At 43.8% G+C, this 20,003-nt stretch overlaps 1 protein-coding gene across 2 annotated transcripts in view; it reads right to left on the reverse strand.

Annotated features, from left to right (window-relative positions):
- The window catches only part of TMEM132B (transmembrane protein 132B), a 213,749-nt gene that overhangs the window by 36,359 nt on the left and 157,387 nt on the right, over positions 1-20,003 (reverse strand). The gene's annotated exons all lie outside the window — the stretch shown is intronic.

Raw genomic sequence — 20,003 nt, forward strand, 5'->3', positions numbered from 1 at the left:
ATTATTAGAATTGGTGGAAGGAGGAATGGATTTTAGTGAAAGATCTGATGGCAGCTTGCATAGGGAGATATATTCACTATCATTTGCTCTGGCTGCTGGCTAGATTGATAGAGAATAATGGGCATTGAGCACAAGCTAAGGACAGCTGGAGAAGACCAATAAACACTTGCAAGTAAGATGTATTATTAATCAATATTCAGAACCTTCTACAAAAAGCGCCCTGAATTAAATGAGCTGCAGCGCTGATCCCAGCAGTGCCAGCCACCCCTGAGGTGCTCAGGGGCAGCCACAGCCCAAAAAAGCTCTGAGCACACACTTGAGTCCAGTTCTGATGGCTGAAAGGACGTGCTCAGCTCCACACTCAGCCTTCAATGCGAGTTAAGAGTCATCCTGAGCAGAGAGGCTTTTTGGAATAACACCTCAGGAAATAAGTGCAGGCTTTGTTCTGCTCTCTGCCAGGCACAAACCAGATGTTTTACACAGTAAATGACTGTCTAGTTTTTGTTTCTGCTGAATGGGCTCATTTATAACCAGCTGCCAGCCAGGAGAGGCACGCTGGCAAAGAGAGAAGGATGTGACAGAAGTGGAAGTGTGAAAACACAACTGAGAACCCTTCACAAAGGCTGAGGTTTGAACAAGGCCGAGCAGAAAATGCACTGCCAGGTGAAGGAAAGCACTTAGGTGCACCTCAGGTGGAAAAAGGTTTTATAAGAGACAAAGAGGAACTGGAGGTAATTCATCCTCGAACCTGAGAAGGGGCAGTTGGATTTCAGCACTGCAAATATCCCAGATACATCCATAGCCCTCAAACAGCAGATATTTGGTGAAGACCTGGTGGTCCTGTGTCAAATGGCTCATAAAGAGCAGTTCTCCAACATTCTCCAGCAATAGATGGTCTTCTTCAGTGAATATGGGGGAAATCTGTTTTGGCCAAGGTCACAGACAATGAGCACACAACAAATTCCATTTCCAAACTCTGTTAGCTGGGAGCTCCTCCAGGTCAGGCAGGCAGCGCCCCAGTGCAGCCCCAGCCTGACCCAGAGCTCTGCCAAGTCAGGATTAAAGGGTTCTCTGGACTTTGGTGGGCTTGGACCAGCTCCTCAACAGCCCTGATCTATTATTGCTCATTTTTGTGAGAAATAATTTGGTTTTTGTGCTGTTTGCTCTGTCACCAGGTGCTGACCACCCTGAGTGGCAAAGCACAAACCTCCAGCCTCCTTTGCAAGAGCTGCAGTCAGGCTTTGAAGCACTGAAGGACAAAGTTTACAAAGGCATTTGCATTCTTTCCCAAACTGCTGGTGAAGATGAGCATGAAGCAGCAGAGCTGTCCTGAGCCCACCCTGCTAATTGGCTGCTGCAGCCCCACAAAGCCTGCACTGTGCTGGGAAGCAATCCCAAAGAGAAATCAATATTTCAGATGCCTGGTGCCTGGAGTGAGTGTTACACAAATATAACAGCCTGTGTAAAGGCCTTCTAAAGAGCTGGCTATTTATAGACTGCAAAAATAGATTTCCTCTGAGCAAGAAATATGAACTAATTGACTGTCCAGTAGATTTATAAACAGACTTTTTAGTGCTTCTACAACAAGTCATAACATTTCATCTAGATTCTGTAAAGCTTGGTTTGCATTTCCATGGTGGGGTTTAGAGCAGGAAAAGAACTCCTGGAATTCAGCTCCCCGTGCTGCTGATGGCTGAAACATCTGGGATGGAGAGAGAATGTGGAGATGGTGCTGATTTACATGGGCAGGTCCTCCCACAGTGAAATATCAGCAACAGCACCCAGGGAGCAGCAGCACAACCCTCCAGCTGTGGGCACTGCCAGGTGAAAAAATGGGAATCCTTTCCCTTCTCTTTTGTTGAGGGTTTCAGCTGCCAGACCCTGACCAATTCCTTCAGGTCAGCTGCACATTGATATCACTGTCTCCATCCCTGATTAATATTATATTAATATTATATTTATATTAATAGAAATGATAGAGATAATAGAAACAGTAGAAATAATAATAATAATAATAATAATAATAATAATAATAATAATAATAATAATAATAATAATAATAATAATAAATAATAATAATAATAATAATGAACAACAATAACAATAATAATAATAGTAATAAATAGTGTGGGCTTATCTGCAGCTCTCTCTGTACCTGAATGCATTAGCACTTCAGCAGAGCTGTTCTTAATTACAACTGTAACCTGCTAATAGCATTTCTTTGTTGTCTGAAGGAATCTACTTCTCATGCAGCCCAGGCTAAATTAAAATTTAATACAACATCAGGTCGCAACAGAACTAGGAAGCAAATGACAGCTGTTTAATTAAAACCTAAAGCTGATTAGATGGCACTACTGAGAGAAATACTCAGGAGGAAGAGCTGAAAACTACTGGAAATCAAGGCCGGGATAATGGCTTTATTTAAATATGAATAAACGCTGCTCACAGCCGTAGTAAATGTTTGACAACTCGTGGGTTTGGACAAATGTGCAGGAGAAGTGAACGGGAGATGTGTGAGGAGCCACGGGAGAGCTCTGGGAGGATGGGACAGGAGCTGGGATTGCTGAGGGCAGGACAGATCGTTGGCTTTTCACAGCTATTAAAATAAATGCTATATGTATAATGTTAAAATAGATTTTCTGTATAGATAGAAGTTTTTTCTTTTCTTCTAATAGCAAAAATTAAACATAAGTTTTTTTAAAACAGCATGCTTAAACTACCAATTTAGTTAAAATAATAACCCATAAATGTGTAATAAAAAACTTACAACTAGCACAACAATTATCAACACTCACCAACTACAAAAAACCAAAACCACCACCTAAATTAAAAAGTAATTAAAAAAATTAAAACCACAAACAAAAACCACACATACTCTAAAAAAAAACAAACCCCAAAAGTAACCATGCTAAACAGTTCCCAAAAAAAGTTTAACTATACATAAAAAACTATAAATATACAAGTTAATATATTGTAAAATGTATTTAAAAGAACGTTCCCAAAGCAGCCAGCTTGCCAAGCACCCAACCATTTTAACCCTTCACTTTATGTGTGTCTTTGTATTAAATTTACCAAAACAATAAATCGTGTTTTTCACACATTTCCATCTCACAGGAGAGCACCCAGAGCTGCTCCCAGTTTCCCCAGTCCCTGATTCCTCCCAGTGGGAGCAGCCCCAGTTCCCCTGCCAGGCAGCACCCCTGGGATTCATGCTCGAGCTGCCTGAGTTTTTCTGGAGGTTAACAAAACATGCTACAGTACACTAAACCAAATAAACACTCCGTTGTAAATCAGGAGGGAAACCCAAAGGCAGCCCCATTCCCCTGACAAATGCTCCTGTTAAATGCCTTTTGGCATTTAGCTGAAATGACTGTCTTTAGTGAGGAAGGCAGAGAGCTGGAACATTTGTCTGTGGAATTGCATTCCTTCATTATTATTTCTTTCCCCAGAGTGTAGCTCACAAAAATACATTTGTAATATCAGAAGGAGTCTTTTAGGAACCAGTTCTTCTGCCTGGAAACGGCAGCTCTTAAAAAATGGAAATTACAGGGCAGGTTGTGACGTGTGGGCTGGGCTAGGGGAGGGTTTTTAGTTGATAAATTATTCACCACCTTTTGCTTCAGATCAAAGAGCAAGGCAATATAAATCCATTAAGCGAGCTTAATATATAAATTAGATACTTTGCTGAAATTATTATAATCCACAGCGATTCTGTACTTTTCCCCCCTCGTGGCTGAATGCCGTTTTAGGTTTCCAATACATATTCATGAAGCCTGGGTGTGAGAAAACTCCATTTTCCACCATCAGGTAAGAGCCACCATTCACCCACAGGTGAGAACAAACAACTGGGACTGTGTGTTTATGAAATATTAGAAAATACAATCTTGCAGAGAGATTACATTCTCTGACCTGTTTTTTCTTCTACATTTCTTTTCCTTCCTCCCTCCTATTAAAGGGCTGAACTTCAGCTGCTGTATCACCCTGCAAACTTCACTTCAGTGCAGCCCCTTGTGGGATCAGCCAATTCTCACCCATCCCTTGTGTGCTGCTGGAGGCTCATCCCAATCCCCTCCACCCTTCCCTGCCCTCCTTCCTCATCCCAGCCTTTCCTGGAGCATCCCTGGGAGGGGGCAGCACAAACATTCATCCCCTCCTGTCCAAAGCCAAGCTCCTCCTCTCTCTGTTTACCTGCACAAAGGTTTTGGGATCCCCAGGGAAGGACAGGCAGGTGTTCTGCAGGAGGAATTGGAGCAGACTGAACCATACACAGAGGTTCCCAATCACTGCTTCTCGCTGAACAATGTGAGCAGCAGCCATTAGCCTAATTGAATATTATTCTAGATGTGTATCAGTGCTGCAAAACCAATTTGCTTTAGTGCAAAAAAGCACGATCCAGAGGCTCTGAAGTGGAGACTCGTTTCAGAGCTTGTCTCTGTGCCATGGAGACACTGAAGGAAGCTCTGATCTTAGCAGAGGGCACCTGGCACACACAGGGAGGGATAATTCTGTCCTGGAGTTCGTGGAAACCAAAGCTGAGGTTTACTCCATTTCATGGTTTTTTTACAGAGGAAATTCAGCTCATTTTGAGGTTGGTGTAGGATGAATAAGCAAAACCTGCTGCTGAAGGTGAAACCTGATTAGACACACAGAGACTGTCATTCCTGTGACCTGAGGCAGTTTGGGTTTTTTATTTTTCCATAACTCAGAACAGATCTGCCCCCATTAAGCAAAGGTTCAGAACACAGCCTGGTGCACTTGGCAGAAGTAATTGCAACCTGTCAGGCAGACCCCAGTGTGCTTGTGCAGCAGCAAAAGCCCTTTCCTGAGCCTGGGCTCAGGTTATTCCTCCTCAGCACATCCTGTCCAAAGCTGCTTTGTGACACCATCCCTGTCCAGCCACACCTGAGGCTACCACAGTTGTGTACCTGATTTTAAATGTCTGCAGAGAGGACAGGCAGCAAGAGCTCCTGACCCTTGAGACAAGAAACACAGGGTCTAAAGTCAGCCTGAAAGTGTGGTGAACCCTGCCAGTCATTGACAGGGAATTTGTGCTGCATTCAGAGGTCTGTGCAGCATCTGAACGCTCTCCTGACACACTCAGTCCAGTCCTTCTCAACAGCAGATGACTGGGAGCCATTTTAAAGCATATTTACAGTCCCACAGTTCATTTTAAAATATTGGGTTTTGCCTTTTTGTTCCAGAAAACCATAATCATGTTCTGACTTGATAAAATTGTGGCTCCCCTCTGACTGGACACAAAATGGGCAGTGAGTTTACAAACTGATACACTAATGATTGTTTCCAAATGGCCATGAAATAATTAATCTGAGCATTCCTCAAAGGCATTGCTCTCTCCACAGAGCAGTCTAAGGAGGCCATGCCTTGCCATGGAACACAATTATCAGACCCACTTGAGACCCATCAGTAGTCAAAGATACAATTTTCTGGCTCTGTAATAACATTTAATGACATCTGGGATGACCATTCTGAAAAGTTGCCTTCAGACACTTCTCTAACTCTCTTCCTTGTCTTGATAATTTCTTTCAGGCTGGCTTGGAGGGAGGATTTTCTGGAGGGAATTCTCTGCCCCTGGTGCAATGGCACAGCTGGAAACTCAGAGGCTTGAGAAGGTTTTGGTTTCACAAGTGCAGAACTGCAGGCACTGAAACATCAGCGTGTGGCTCACGTGAGTTCAGCACTGCAATCTGCGTGCTCATCTTCCTCCACCAGCCCTGCCTGGGCACAAATCCATGTCCTTCTGTAACAACAGCTGTTTAATGCTATAGAAGGATGCACAAATTAATTACAGCTTGTCTACAGCACATCCCAAGGTGCTGCAGGAGCAGCAGCACGAGGGGAGCGTGGTTCTCTGCTTTGGTCTCTGTTCCCTTCAGCCATTCCCTCTGCCTTAGGAAAACCCATTTATGAGCAGGGAAAGCATTGTGGAAATCCTGGGAGATGTCCTGGCAGGGGACAGCTGGCCAGCATTCTCTAGGCAGGGGTCAAAAGTGGATTTTGTGTTTTCCCCCTCAGCACAGTTCAAACGCTGGTGCAAGTCCTGGCCAGACAGGAGGCACAGGAACTCTGTTTGAGAAGTGAATTGTGGAGTTTAAACTGGAGCAGAGGTCTGTGAGATGCTCAGCTCTCTGTCCTGCAAAAGGATTTCATGTTCTGAAGAGCATGGATGTGGCAGGAAAGACCTTACCCAAAGAATTCCTGTTTTTCCTTGAGCACAGGCTGCCTCACCTGGCAGGACCATCCTGCTGCACCCCTCACTTCAGCATTTCAGGTGATGCCAGAGCTCTCCCTGGGCTGCTGTCACACATGGGGGGCTGTGATTCACTCCAGGACAGCAGCACAGACACTGCACAACATTCATCTCCCTATTACAGGGCTCAGATCTCTCTTTATGCTCGAATCAAGAATTAGGGGAGAGAATCTCGATCCCCCCATGCTTTCAAAGCTGTGAACAGTCAGTACCAACACACAACTCTTGGTTCCTTCACTGCTGGCAGTTAAAATAACTTGTGCAGCCCTGCAGCAGTGACACACTCACAAATGATGCATCTTTTATCTGCTTCACTTCTGAGGGATGCAGGGAAAATAAAAACCACACATCTGGAGCATCAGCCTGTCCCATCCTCCACGCTCAGAGCTTCTGCTGCTGTGTTCCCAGATTTTGGGAGCATCCCTGCACTGCTCCCCCCTGGCAGTGCTGGCTCCCAGCCTTCCACACTGAGCTTCCACCTCAACAAACACTAAAGCAGATCTCACCTGGCTGTGTTTGGCACTGCCTGGGAACAATTTTAGTTTTTAGTTTTTTAGTTTTAGCCTCTTGATAAAAATCAACAAGGGTAAAAAAGACAACTTTGGGAATATTTTCTTTTGAAAAAAACACTAAAATTAAAAAATTGGATTTTTTTTTTAAATCAGAACATTGATTTATTTGAGCTGAGTTTTTGAAAGTTTTCTGACTGATCTAAGAACTACTGGAGGTTTTTTTACTTCCTTCCTCTGCCCCTTCTTGGCTCGAGTTTTGTTCTTGACTTTAATTTGTCAGTCTGCTCACCTTGTGTGACGTTCCACCTTGTTCTGCCATGCCCCTGTGTCTGATTATTTCTTTTCCTGCTCAGCTTTTACAAAGAACAACCTCTTTTTTATTCAGGTTCAGAACAAAATCCCTTTTTTGTTTCCATGATTGAATTTCTCAGTGAACTCTTGTGCAGTGTATTTGTTTCCTGCAGACTAGGACAATATCATCTCTGTTTCAAAAGCTGAGCTGCTGCTGTCAGAACATCAATATTCCTCCAGAGCCCATCAGATTTTAGGAAACACAGTCCCTCAAATGAAAGAATGTGTTAAGAATCTGTGAGAAGGTAATAATAAATAAAATTTTAAAAAAGAGAGACTGGAGGTAGTTACTATAATGAAGACCAAGATTCCACTCAAATGTAAAACTGCTGTGCAATCAGCATCAAACTATTGAATCTTTCATCTTTTCCCATCTCTCTTTCATCTGTTCTAAGAATTAGATACAGAATGATTTATTTAAACTTGTGCTTCCAGGATCTGCTCTTGTCACAACACTTCCAAACCAGTCCTCAGCTGTGCCAGAGACAACAGGACAGTGATTTCCATTATACATCTAAAACAACTGAGGCAGGAAATCCCAGTGAGAGATGAGGAGAACAATTCCATATTCCCCAGGTCCATGCCTGTTCTGTGCTCACACTCAGACTTGCTGTCTTCAGGTTCTGACCAATTTTAATACCAATCTCCACATTTTTTTCCTGCTAAGTGGCCTTTTTGCAAAATAAGTAAATGGGGATTTTATTGGCAGGCTCATTGAAATTTAGCTGTGCAAAACAAATATCAGGGACTGTGAGGAAATACAGGGGGCTCCAAATGCAGCAAGAGATGAAAGGAAAGCAAGAAACACAATATTGCTTACCACCCTTCTAAAGTGGAAAATGATAATGGCACAGGAGTTTATAATGCCACTGGCAGCTGCAGGAGTTCCAGGGGAAAATCACAGAATATCTCTGGATGTGAAACCATTGCAAAATGTTCCAGGGGGCTTCCAGTGTCATCTCACAGCTGGCTTGAAATGGGGCAAGGGGTGACTTCAGTGTTTCTCAGGAATAGAAAGTGCCAGGGAAATTGGTTTTCAATAGAACAGACAAAGGTCTTCCACTTATTATTCTATAAAGGCAAGTAAAAATCAAAATCACAGCACATTTCCTTGGTAAAGGATTTTAACACTGGTCCCTTGTTCTTACAGCTCAGCACCAAACTCAGACCAGGCTGGGATTCAAAGGGAGTTTTAATTTTTCATTTTGTCATTTTTAATGTTGTCATTTTGTCATTTGTAAACTATGTGAGAGTGGCTGGCTTGGGTTTTAAACAACAGACACTGAAGGATGAAAGAAAATGAAAAAGGAATTCTATCTTTGCTCCCAAAGTTTTGTCTTCATAATTAACCTTTAGGAGTCATTAAGGCATGACTGAAATTCAAAACTCCCAATCTGTTTCTTTAGAACCTGTCCCATCATGAGAAATGGGAAAAGCACTGATTTTCCAGGGAAATGATCTGGGTACAGCAAGAGAGGTAAAAGAGAATTACCCCATTTGTGTTGAAGGACTCACCTACAGGAACTACCTAAGTGAAGGAAAGCCTCTCCCATTTTCATCCCCTAATGTGAGACACAAAAATGCTCACCCTGAGCAGCACAGAAACCAGGTCAGCCCTCCTGGACTGTGCAAATAAAAGGAATATTTGCTGTTCACCTCCATTAAGGAAATTTATCTCCCTTAAAATGGGCTGTGTTAACCATTCATTCTTTACTTTCCCGCTAAAAATTGGCAGGTTATCAAATGATAACACATTTATTTCTTCTCTTGCAGCACCAATTTGCAGCTGCTGGCTGCAGTGGGGTGGGAGGAAGGCCAGGTCTGGGGCAGCTGCTGGAGTCACTGAGTCAAGGGCAGTGAATCCTCCAGGCAGAACCAGAGTGCAGGAGTTGAGTTAAAACCCTTCAATTGAAACATGTTAAGCCACCCACACATAGAATGGGAGTTTAAGTAGAAGAATAAGTTTGAGTATAAGTTTGGTTTTTCTTTCTTGGACAAGAACCTCAAACTCAAAGTCTCAATCTAAAAAACCAGCATGCACTGCAGTTCAGTCCAGAGGGGAATAAACATATTATCTGGGAAAATGAAGGCAGAGGAAAAGACTTGAGACTCTATTAAGCAGAGCTGTGTGTAGCTGCTGTAGTCTGTATTTCACCAACTTCTGTGATAGCTCTTCCCACTTATCCTGCAGGGTCCCTTGGGTAAACAAAGGCAGAAACCTCTGACTGAAAAAACATCCACATGAAAGGTGGACTGGGATATGATACATAAAGATTTTGCTATTTTTACATGTGCAGTGATATTTAGAAAGGTTGGCAATGATGTTTAGATCTTATTTATTTCTGGTCAAATGGATTGCCAGAGGATTTTCCTGACAGGGGCTGTCTACAGTTCCTGGCAGTGAATATGCAGAAAATGTGCAAGACCCTGGGACTTCATTCACAAAATGCTGCAGAATGAATTCAGCTGAGGTGGGAGGTGTAACCCCTTTGTGTGTGTGATTTTCAGAGCAGAACAGCCCTGAGAACACACCTCTGTCAGGGCAGATTGTTTGAGGGTTACAACAACCCTGGGTTAGTTTGATGCTGTGTCCTCACCTCTGCAGCACCACAAGACCCTTCCTGTGTGCATGTGTGACTCCAGCTGCTCCAAGGGAAGCCCCCATTTATCTCTCCAAGAGCCAGTGTCATTTAAAGAGAGTTTTTCACACAGAGTGCTCTGACAGGCGCTTCACCGATGACTAAAACTTTATATTCAATATTTTGTCCACGTGCCCACAAGGAGCAGTACAAACATGATTATACATTGCAAAAAAAAAACCCCCACAATGATTAATTGAGTGGATTAACCTCTGAAACACTTGGACAGCTGTTTCAACATGCTGTCTTTGAGGGCAATATGCTGAAACAGCTGTTCTTACACACAAGGTAAAATTGCCCGCTTTGTTTTGCAGTGTGAACACTCAAGGTCTGTTCCGTGTCTTGGTGACTTTAACACACCTGGAGCCTTGCCAAGGTTCTGTACAACTTGCAGACATTCCTTTTTTTCCCACCTTATTAGCAGCTTCACCAATGTCAACTCATTTTGTCAGCACTGTGCTCAAAAGCAGAGTCAAGAGGTTTTCTGTCATCTTTCCACGGGATCCACACGCCCAGGCTGCTCCCTGCAGCAAGATCCTCACACAGGGACTGAATGAATTTGATTATTTTTGTATGTGGTTTTACAACAGCACAAGTGTTCCTGAAGTGGGAAAGCATGTCCTGGTTCATGCAGCTTTCTCTCCTTGTTTCCAAGGCAACTCAGTACACAGACACATGCAGACACGTGCCTGCTATTAATATTCCTTCTGGATGGGGGAATATCTTCATTTATCAATGAAACACTCAACAGCTTCTGGAGGAGTGAAAGACTCAGACAAACTTCTCACTGAGGCATTCACAGCAGGAAAGCATTCAAGAAACTCTTCCCTTTGAGTGTAGGCTTAGAGCACGTGCTTTGGGAAGTTTGTGCATCAAGATCTCCTCCACATAAACACAGAACCCTGAGCCCACCTTGCCGTGCCCTTGTGCTACAGCCAAGCTTTCAGCCAAGCTCTTCCAAAGAGAAGGAACCACCTGGGAGCTTGGCTGGCACATTCCTGTCCCTGGATTCCCTGCCATGAATAAGAAGCTGGCAGAAGTGGTGGCACTTTGTGCTTCAGGAGAGGCTCTGCAGCCTGGCCAGAGCTGGCACTTGGCACTGGACCATGGCTGAACCTGCTCCATGCTTCCAAATGAAACCCATTTCAGAACAAGTGAGAAACGATTTGTCATGCTCAGCACTCCGTGCTAAATCACATTTACACCCTCTAATTCTCAGCTGTAATCCTCTTTGGGATTCTCTTAATTGTTCTGCTTTTAAGAGCAGGGGTCAGGTACAGGCAGTGAGAGCTGATGGGAACTGCACAGGCTGATCCTGCTGCTGGTCCTGCTGCTGATCCTGCTGCTGGTCCTGCTGCTGGTCCTGCTGCTGGTCCTGCTGCTGGTCCTGCTGCTGGTCCTGCTGCTGATCCTGCTGCTGGTCCTGCTGCTGGTCCTGCTGCTGGTCCTGCTGCTGGTCCTGCTGCTGATCCTGCTGCTGGTCCTGCTGCTGATCCTGCTGCTGGTCCTGCTGCTGGTCCCAGCAGGGACTGTGACAAGGAGGGGAGGCAGCTGGGAATGCCAGGGATGCTTCCAGAGGAGCCCTCTGAACTGCTCTGGGTTCCTTGCTGTTTCCATCCATCTGATTTTTCATGTGAAAGGCCTGATGATTGCTGACACTGCCTGGGAGCTTGGGCTTGTCATTCCCACTCTGCTTGGTGGGGTTTCAGAGCACAGCAGATGTTGAAGCAGAGCTGGCCCTGGCCTTTGTAAATACCCCTTTGATGAAAACAGAATCTGGCCTGTCCTTAGGGGTCGAGTGCCATGTCCCAAACAAAACCCTTCACAGTACACCTCAGGGTATTTGCAAAATCACCAAACCCCACAGCAGTGCAAGCTCAGGGCAAGGCAGGTTCAGGGAAAGGGTCCTGCTCAGCTCTCCTTACAGCAGGTGTGGATTTGAAGGGACATAAATGTGATTTACCTCCCAGCCTCCCAGCCAGCAATTGTGCTGCAATGGGACCCTGCTCATGCTGAATTCAGTTCGGTTTGGGGGTTGATTTAGAAACAGCTGGCTGGGATTTATGCTGTGGGGAATGCAGCAGAATTCCATTAACACCAGCAGAGCACCTCTGCATTTCACTGGGGAACTGGCCCTCTTTTCCATATGTGAACACAAGGATGTTCCTCCTCCTTTGAATGAGTATTTGAGGCTGTGCTTTACACAGCTCTACTCTGGAGAAACATTTGGGTTTTATGTCACCTCTTGTTTGTAAATAAATTTTTTAAAAGAGGAAAATCTTCAGTGGATGCTTTGAGAAATCCCTTTACTTCAATGGGAACTCCACCATCCTTATTAAGAAAACAGTTTATGAATCCAGTTCCCTTAATTCATGCACTCCCTCACTTTCTAACATTGCTCCTATTAACTTGCACAGCCGTGTAGCCTTAATGATTTTAGGTTACATTTATACTACATGCCTCTATTTATAAATGGTTTATAAGGGAGACTGATCAATATTGAATAGACATTTGAAGTGTGCAGCAGACACGAGCAGCAAGTGTTGCAGAAGGTCAAAGGCACATCAATAGCAGGGTTAGAAACACCTCTGAGCCCTGACTGGCAAATATCCCCTGGGCCAACAGCATTCTCTAACTGTATTAGCAGCAATTATCCAATTAGTAACGCTTTCATTAATAACTGACTCTTTATAAACTATTTTAAATGTAATGCAGTTACAGGAGGAAGGATTCTGTGTGTGACCCATTCCATGACAAGCATTAGGGAGAAATCCCTGGGTTAGGGTTTAAATGCCACTTTTCTCCCACTAATACTGCAACTTTTCCAATGCAAACACCATTCCAGTGTCCTTTGGGCATTTGGGCATTTTATCTTCCATCCTCAGGTTAAACTCTGCTTCCAGACACATAAATTCAAGTCTCAGGAGCCTGGAGCTGCTTGCTGTGCATATCTGTGCAAGAAGAAGGCCACAACTTAGCCTTTTTATTTACAGAACCATTAATTAAATTACTGCAATTAAATATCAACTCTAATTGCATTAAGATGACGTTGAGCACACAGGAGTCAGGATCAGAACTTGCATTAAGGTTCCTGGCACTGCACTGGATGGTTTGTAATGCACTCTGTGAGCACACACACAAAACCAACACTTTGTGCAAATAAACTTTCACAATGCCCTGCTTTTTGCACCATTTCCAATTGTTTGGGTGGGTTTCCTGCTATTTTCCTCTTCAGGTAAGTCACCTGAAGAGAGATTATAAATGAGATTCTGATCAGCTCAGAGAACCACAAAATCCCCAACTCACAATCAGTCCACAGGGCACGAGCTTCAATAATAAATCCACCTGAAATTATGATTCTTCCACTTTCTTTTCAATCTCTTTTCTAATTAACTGTAGCAGTAATAGAGACTTCATTTAAAAAATAATAAAAATTTTTAAAAAATAGAAGTCAAGGGAATCTAAATCCCTGTTTTCTTCATGTTCATACTCATAAAATTGAGAAATCCGAGCAGCCACATTCCCCAGGCAGGGGGACATCTCTCACTGCAGAGGTCCTGCACTGCCTGGGAATGCAGGGAATGCCCCAGAAATTTTGATTTTTTTTTGCCACAGCAATGAAGTGGGAGGACTCAGGAGTCAGCAAAGTGACACAGAGTGCAAGCACTGCCCTCCCCAAGGACCCAAACCTGCTGCTGGAAAATCAGCACTGAAATAGAAAATGTTCCTGCAGCTGGCCCCTTGTAGCTCCTTGCTGGATTCTGAACTTTATGGTTTTCTTGAGGGTTTTGCAGCAGAATTAAAATAATAATAATAATAATAAAATGATGTTTGCTTATGCACGATCAAACTGGCACAGAACTCTGTGTGCCTGTATTTTCGACTGGAGAAAAAACACTGAGAAGATTCAATATTTATGTAATGTTTTATGGAAGTTCAATAGCAAAATCCAATATAATTTCCCAATTAAAATCACCTGCTAGTTGACTTACATCCATTACTATTAGCTCAAGCCACTGTATACTGAACCTATCCACACAATAGTGTTATGTGAACATGCACAGGTTAAAAATTAGTAATTACTGTCTAGACAATTCACTGTTAGCTATAGTTGAGTGAATATAATGAATAATTTATTTGATTAATTTTGCATTCCTTTTTCTCTGTGTCAATTGATCATGACCATGGAAAACTTGAAAATGCACTCATTTATCAGAGTTATTTTCTGTGAATAATTCTAGGCCTGAACATTTTTCCACACAACAAACTATTCTTACTTGTGGACTGAAATTCTCACTGTGGGATTGTTGCTCCTTTTTGCTTAGGCAGATCATCATGGAAATAGCAGCAGAGCCAAAGTTTTGAAAAATGAGAACCCAAACAGTTTGATGCTCATTTTGTTGTATAAATTAGATTATTAAGAAGATTTATGCAACTGATGAGCAACAGCTAATCCTTAATTTTAAACTACAGATGAAATGGGAAGATGAAGATCTTTAATTTGAGTTTAAAAGCCCACAAGGAAAGGGGGAAAATGAGAAATAGCAGAGCTGGGGGGAAGGCCTGGCAGGAGTTCACTGTCCTCACAGGGATGGAGGTGGCTTTTAACAAAAACCTAGAAACCAGGTGATGTTACAGGGTAAATGTTCCTGATTTCTATGGGCAGAGCTGGATTTGAGCAATCTGGAGGCAAGAGACTCAACAGCCATCCCAGCTCCCTGCTCTGACAGGGAATTCAATAGTGTGCTTTTCCCTTTGAAATTTGCTCTTCATTAGGTGCACTTCAGAACGGAGGCTGAGACAATGAGGGGCTTTGACTCTGCAGCAGATCAAATGCATTTTGACATCCATACACTCAGGAATAAATGACACACTAATGAGCTACAGAGATCCAATGCTCGGTTTGCCACTTAAATCCCCAGCAGTATCAAGCACATCAAGGCTGTTAACCCATGCCTGGCACTCCAGGATGCTGCCACATTTTCCTTCCATCAAACTTCATTTCCTGGTCCTCCTCTTTTGCAGGACCAAGCCAACACTACAGGAATTATCTTGCTCCTTAGGAATTATCTTGCTCTTGACCACGAGGAAACAGGAGGAGGAGGATGGTATGTGAAGGAAAGGGGATGAATAAAATTTGATTTTGAGGTTGTGCTTTCTACCTTTTTCCTTCCAATCTTTACAACAACCTCACAGGGACACAGCAAAGGCAGCACCAGCAAACACTGGCTGTGATCAGAGTGGAAATCAGGGCAAGGAATGGAGGAGAGCAGGAATTGAGGAGGGCAGGAATTGAGGAGAAAAGGAATTAGGAGAGCAGGAATTGAGGAGAAAAGGAATTGAGGAGAACAGGAGAGCAGGAATTAGGAGAGCAGGAATTAGGAAAGTAGGAATTGAGGAGAACAGGGATTGAGGAGAGCAGGAATTGAGGAGAAAAGGAATTAGGAGAGCAGAAATTGAGGAGAGCAGGAATTATGACTGCAGAAATTAGGAAGGCAGGAATTGAGGAGAAAAGGAATTAAGAGAGCAGGAATTGAGGAGAAAAGGAAGTAGGAGAGCAGGAATTGAGAACAGGAGAGCAGGGATTGAGGAGAGCAGGAATTATGACCACAGAAATTAGGAAGGCAGGAATTGAGGAGAAAAGGAATTAGGAGAGCAGAAATTGAGGAGAGCAGGAATTAGGAGAGCAGGTTTGGGTTTTAGGACACAGCAGCCTCACCCACACTGCTCTCCTGGCACTGAGGTTTTGGGCAGTGATGTTCCCAGCTGTGGAGAGCAGCTGGATTGCTGAGAGCTGTTGCCATTCCAATGCATTTACCAGCCCAGGATCCCAGAGATGATTCAAAACTCTTCCAGCTTCTCCCTGTCCTGGTTGCCACGTTTGTGTGATGCCAACATTTCACCCCTGGAGCTCTCTGGGTCTGTCCTTGCCCTCCAGGCACAGCAGGGATGTGTTGATTCCCCCTGGAACATCTGGGATTTGCAGTGCCTGCTCTCCCTGCTCTCTCCCCACCCAGCAGTGAATTCTCTTCTGCCTCTGATGGGTTCTGAAAGAGCTCAGCACAAAGTGCCAGCCAGCACAAAATGCAGCTGGGCCTCCCAGCCACACAGGAGGCAGAGCTGGGAGCTGCAAATTCCCAAATTCAGAGCTGGACATTCCAGAGCTGTCCCAAAGCTCTGGCCTGGAGTATCCTGATCACATTCATAAAGCTGCAGCTTAATATTTGCAGTAAAGCTCAGGCACCTTTGCAAGAAATTTCTGCACACACAATCGCTGCTTATGGGCTGCATTACAACAGATTGCTGCTGTGCTCCATCTCTATTTAAATTTAATTTAAAAATAGAAATTACATGAAAAATAATTTCTAAGCCTAACTATATTGGGACCATGTAAATCAGAAATAACTACACTGAGGTCAGGGACAGCTTTGGACAGGAGTTGTGCATAACACAAATGACTGTTTAAAAAGGAAAGTTTTCATTACAGCATGTACATAAGAAATATTGTATTATATATACATATATACACACAATGCAAAGTTAATTTATGTAGAAAGGACTCATCTTGCTGTATATCTAATAAATGCAGGCTGACTACTAAATATTCCTAATAATGCTTCCTTTCCAGTTAGCAGAACAGCTCAAAAACAAACATCATTTTGTTCATGTGTGTCCATTATATTCATGTGCTGATTTAATTAACAGTAATTTCAATATCTCGGAGATTTCTTCTCTGTTTTACAAATGATGCCCTTTTGATGAGGGCCTTGGTTGGAACTACTGGCCAATCAGCTGTGGGCCAGGACTAGAATGCTAATTGGCTAACTGGAAGAACTCAGAGATGAGCCAAATTATTGGGTGATTGTTAAGGAGCACGAAGAGTTTTTTAGGCAAAGGAAAAGCACAGTGGAGGGAGCTGGGGATGCTCTGCACTGCTGCCAGCCCTGCAGGCAGGCTCAGCCCATCCCATCCCCTGCTCAGGAGGGTCACTGTGCCCTGTTCTGCCCTGCAGGAGCTCCCACCCCTCCTGACCCTGCCAAGGAACCCTCCCTCAGCCTGAGCCCCCATCCCAAAATCTGTCAGAAAAGGGAGCAAAAAAAGGGAGCAGACCTAATGGAGCAGAGGGATCCCCAGCTCAGCACTTCCCTCTGCACATTTATTACTGCAAACACTTCCTTCTAAGGAGGATTTAGTGCTGTGCACCCTGGAGAGGATTTTCTAAGAACAGGATCAAGGGGACCTGAGCTGGCTCTGGCTGCAGGAATGCCTGGGTGTCCTCCTGCCCTGATATCTGGTCAGCACATCACCTCCTCCAAACCCAGCTTAATTTAGAAACCCCTGACCAAAGCTGCTCATCAATCAGTTCCAAACCCCAGCTTCTTTTCCCAAACAGGCTGTGAGGTGCAGAACTGAGGCTGATGTTCAGAGGAGCTGTGTGCAGACACTGCAGGGCATGGAGATCAGTGCTAATCCAAAGGGATTAACCCCAGGAGCAGCCCTGGGTGCAGCAGGGGGACAGGAATGTGTGGTGCTGGGAGCAGGAGGGGCAGAGAAATCCCCTCTGTCTGTCCCCAGTGCTGCTTGCCTGGCTGATCATGAATTCACTCCAAAAATTTGTATTTTACAACAAAGAGGAACATCAAGGCCAGACTTAGAACAGCCTGGCCACACTTAGGCCAGCTCAGAACACAACCAGGACATCAGGCCAGCACAGGGTTCCCATTCCTGCCCCTTTCCTGTGCTGGGGAATGCTCTAAGGACAAACATGGCACAGGAAATTCAGCTTGCAGTGCTGGAAGTGTCTTCATTCCCCAGGCTCACCGCTCACATCCATCCCAGCTGCAAACAGCTGACAACATGTGGGCAGATCTCTGCAATCTGGGGAGATTCAGGGTGGCTTCCCCTGCTGGGAAATGCTGCCTGGAGGACTCAGCCCTAAAAGATCTGCAGCATTTGGCACCAGCCCTCTCTGCAGGTTCATTAATATTTTGGGCTCTGATTGTGACGAGTATCAGCAAGTGTATCGAGTTCCATGAAAGCAAATTATTGGTTCACAGAGGAATAACATGGTGCTTTACTCAAGCAGGCATAAAACATGAGGATGAAAACCTCATATAATCTCCAGCTATTGTCATTCAATGTTTATCACCCAACACAGTAGAATACAATTCTTATCTTTGATGGATGTGGCACACAATAGCTGTTTTCTTGAGTGCATCATAAATATTAATAGTATTCACACAGCTTCTTAAAATTTGTCATGTCACATTGCTTTCATGGAAACATTCAAAATGCCATTATTTTTGTCCCACCAATAGCAAATTTTCCTTTAGCTTCTTTCTTTCCCACTCTCGAAATTAAATGGTAGAGGATGTTTAACTGAGCAGAGGAAAAAAAGAGATAATGGTTCACATTGAGCCATTCCAAAACCTACTTCAGATGCCCAGAATTAGACTGAAAGAGGAAAAAATGTGATATCCTTTGGAAAACACAGTCCAGTTGAAAATGAAACACTTGATGAAATTGAAGAGATGTGTCTGGAATTTCATTTTTGGAAGAACACTGAGGAATAATGCTGACATTACCAAAATGTTCCGTCTCTGCCATATTCAGAATGGGACATTTTCACTTCAGAAATTTAAAAAAAAAAAAAAAAAGGCATTTTTTTGTCCCAAAATAGAACATTTGTAGATTATTGGGTGTATGCTGGGCTGCATCCAGAGCAGTGTGGGCAGCAGGTCAGGGATGATAATTCTGCCTCTCTGCTCTCCTGGGATCTCACAGGGAGAGAGGGACTGAAGACATCATTCAAAGACTTGTAGGAAATGGGGAAACGTTTGAGGCTGAGGGGCTCAGAGTCCTGGGGACATTTGGGAAAGGCTTTGGGATGGTGCCAGACTGGGACCCACAGCTCCATCCTGCACCAGAGGGTTTGCAGCTCATCTCAAAGGGCAGGGCTGCCACTCACACCGAGCAGAGACAATGCCAGATATTTCCTGTCATTAAATCTATTGTTCCTCAAGCCTTCAGCCCCAGCTGGAGCCTTCCTACAAAACCCAGTTAAAATGCATCTCTTCAATCTCTTATTCTTTACTTTACCTAAGTTCCTGGTTGCCTAGAGACTCTCTAAAAGACCTGGATTTTAATTTTTTTTTTCTCTTTTTCTTTATATTTTTGCCAACTGTTAGTTAGATAACAGATTAATGAAATCACAGTTGTTTGTGACAGAAACCTGGATGACAGACTCCAGGCTGGGAAGTGTTTGTTCCCTGCATCCCAGGAGTGTCAGACTCCACTGACCTTGCTACCAGCAACTTTCCACAGCTATGGAAATTGCAGATTATGTCTGCTGAGATCAGGAGCAATAACTGAGAACTGCAGAATTATATCATCACTGGACAGAACAGATTTTTCTGTGCTCTCAGCTTCTGTAATTAGCAGGACATCCACTTCCACTTTGCAAGATGATTATATCACATTTTTACATTAAGACCAATCAAGCTGTCTAGTTTAGATCCAACTTTAGAATGTTCTGCTGGACCTTCTGGGTGCCTAAAACACACCTTCTGCTCCATCAGACACCAGCCAGACTCACAGCCCCCATCCTACTTCAGTGGCACAAACCTTATTTTAAAATAATCACCTGCTGTGTTTACAGTCAGCAATGGAACATAGAATATCAGAAGAATATCAGATTTTATTTTCAGTAGCACAACAAACAGAGGAACCAAAAGGAGCTCTGGCTGTGCTTTCCTCACAGAGTCTGTGATTCTGGGAATGGATCACCTTTACTTTGGGGGGGTGTGAGTTCCACATGCTCATCTGGACAGATGTTGGAATAATCAATTAGCAGAGATTTAATCACCAACAAGGAGAGAGAGAAGCTGCCAGGACAAAGGGGCTGATTCTGCACCTGACAGTGACCCTGGAATTTACACTGAGCAGATCCTCAGGGGTGCTCAGGGCCACATTTGTGCCCCACAGGAGGATGGTGCAGCCAAAAACCTTCCTGGGTTTCCAAACTTCCCTCCTCAGCAGCTCTCACAGCTAAAATCTCTCAGCAACTTTTTATCCCAAGAGGTTATGAAAAAAAACTTGGATAAAATTAAATATTCCTTCCACTCTCCAGGAGTCAAATATCCCACCCTAACCCTGCTTTTTTAGCTGAATTAAATCAGCCCAAACAAAACAAGAGTTTAGGTGACAAAACAGCATTTACATTCTTCAAAGCCA

The sequence above is a fragment of the Catharus ustulatus genome, chromosome 18 (genome assembly GCF_009819885.2).
Source record: "Catharus ustulatus isolate bCatUst1 chromosome 18, bCatUst1.pri.v2, whole genome shotgun sequence".
Classification (NCBI taxonomy): domain Eukaryota; kingdom Metazoa; phylum Chordata; class Aves; order Passeriformes; family Turdidae; genus Catharus; species Catharus ustulatus.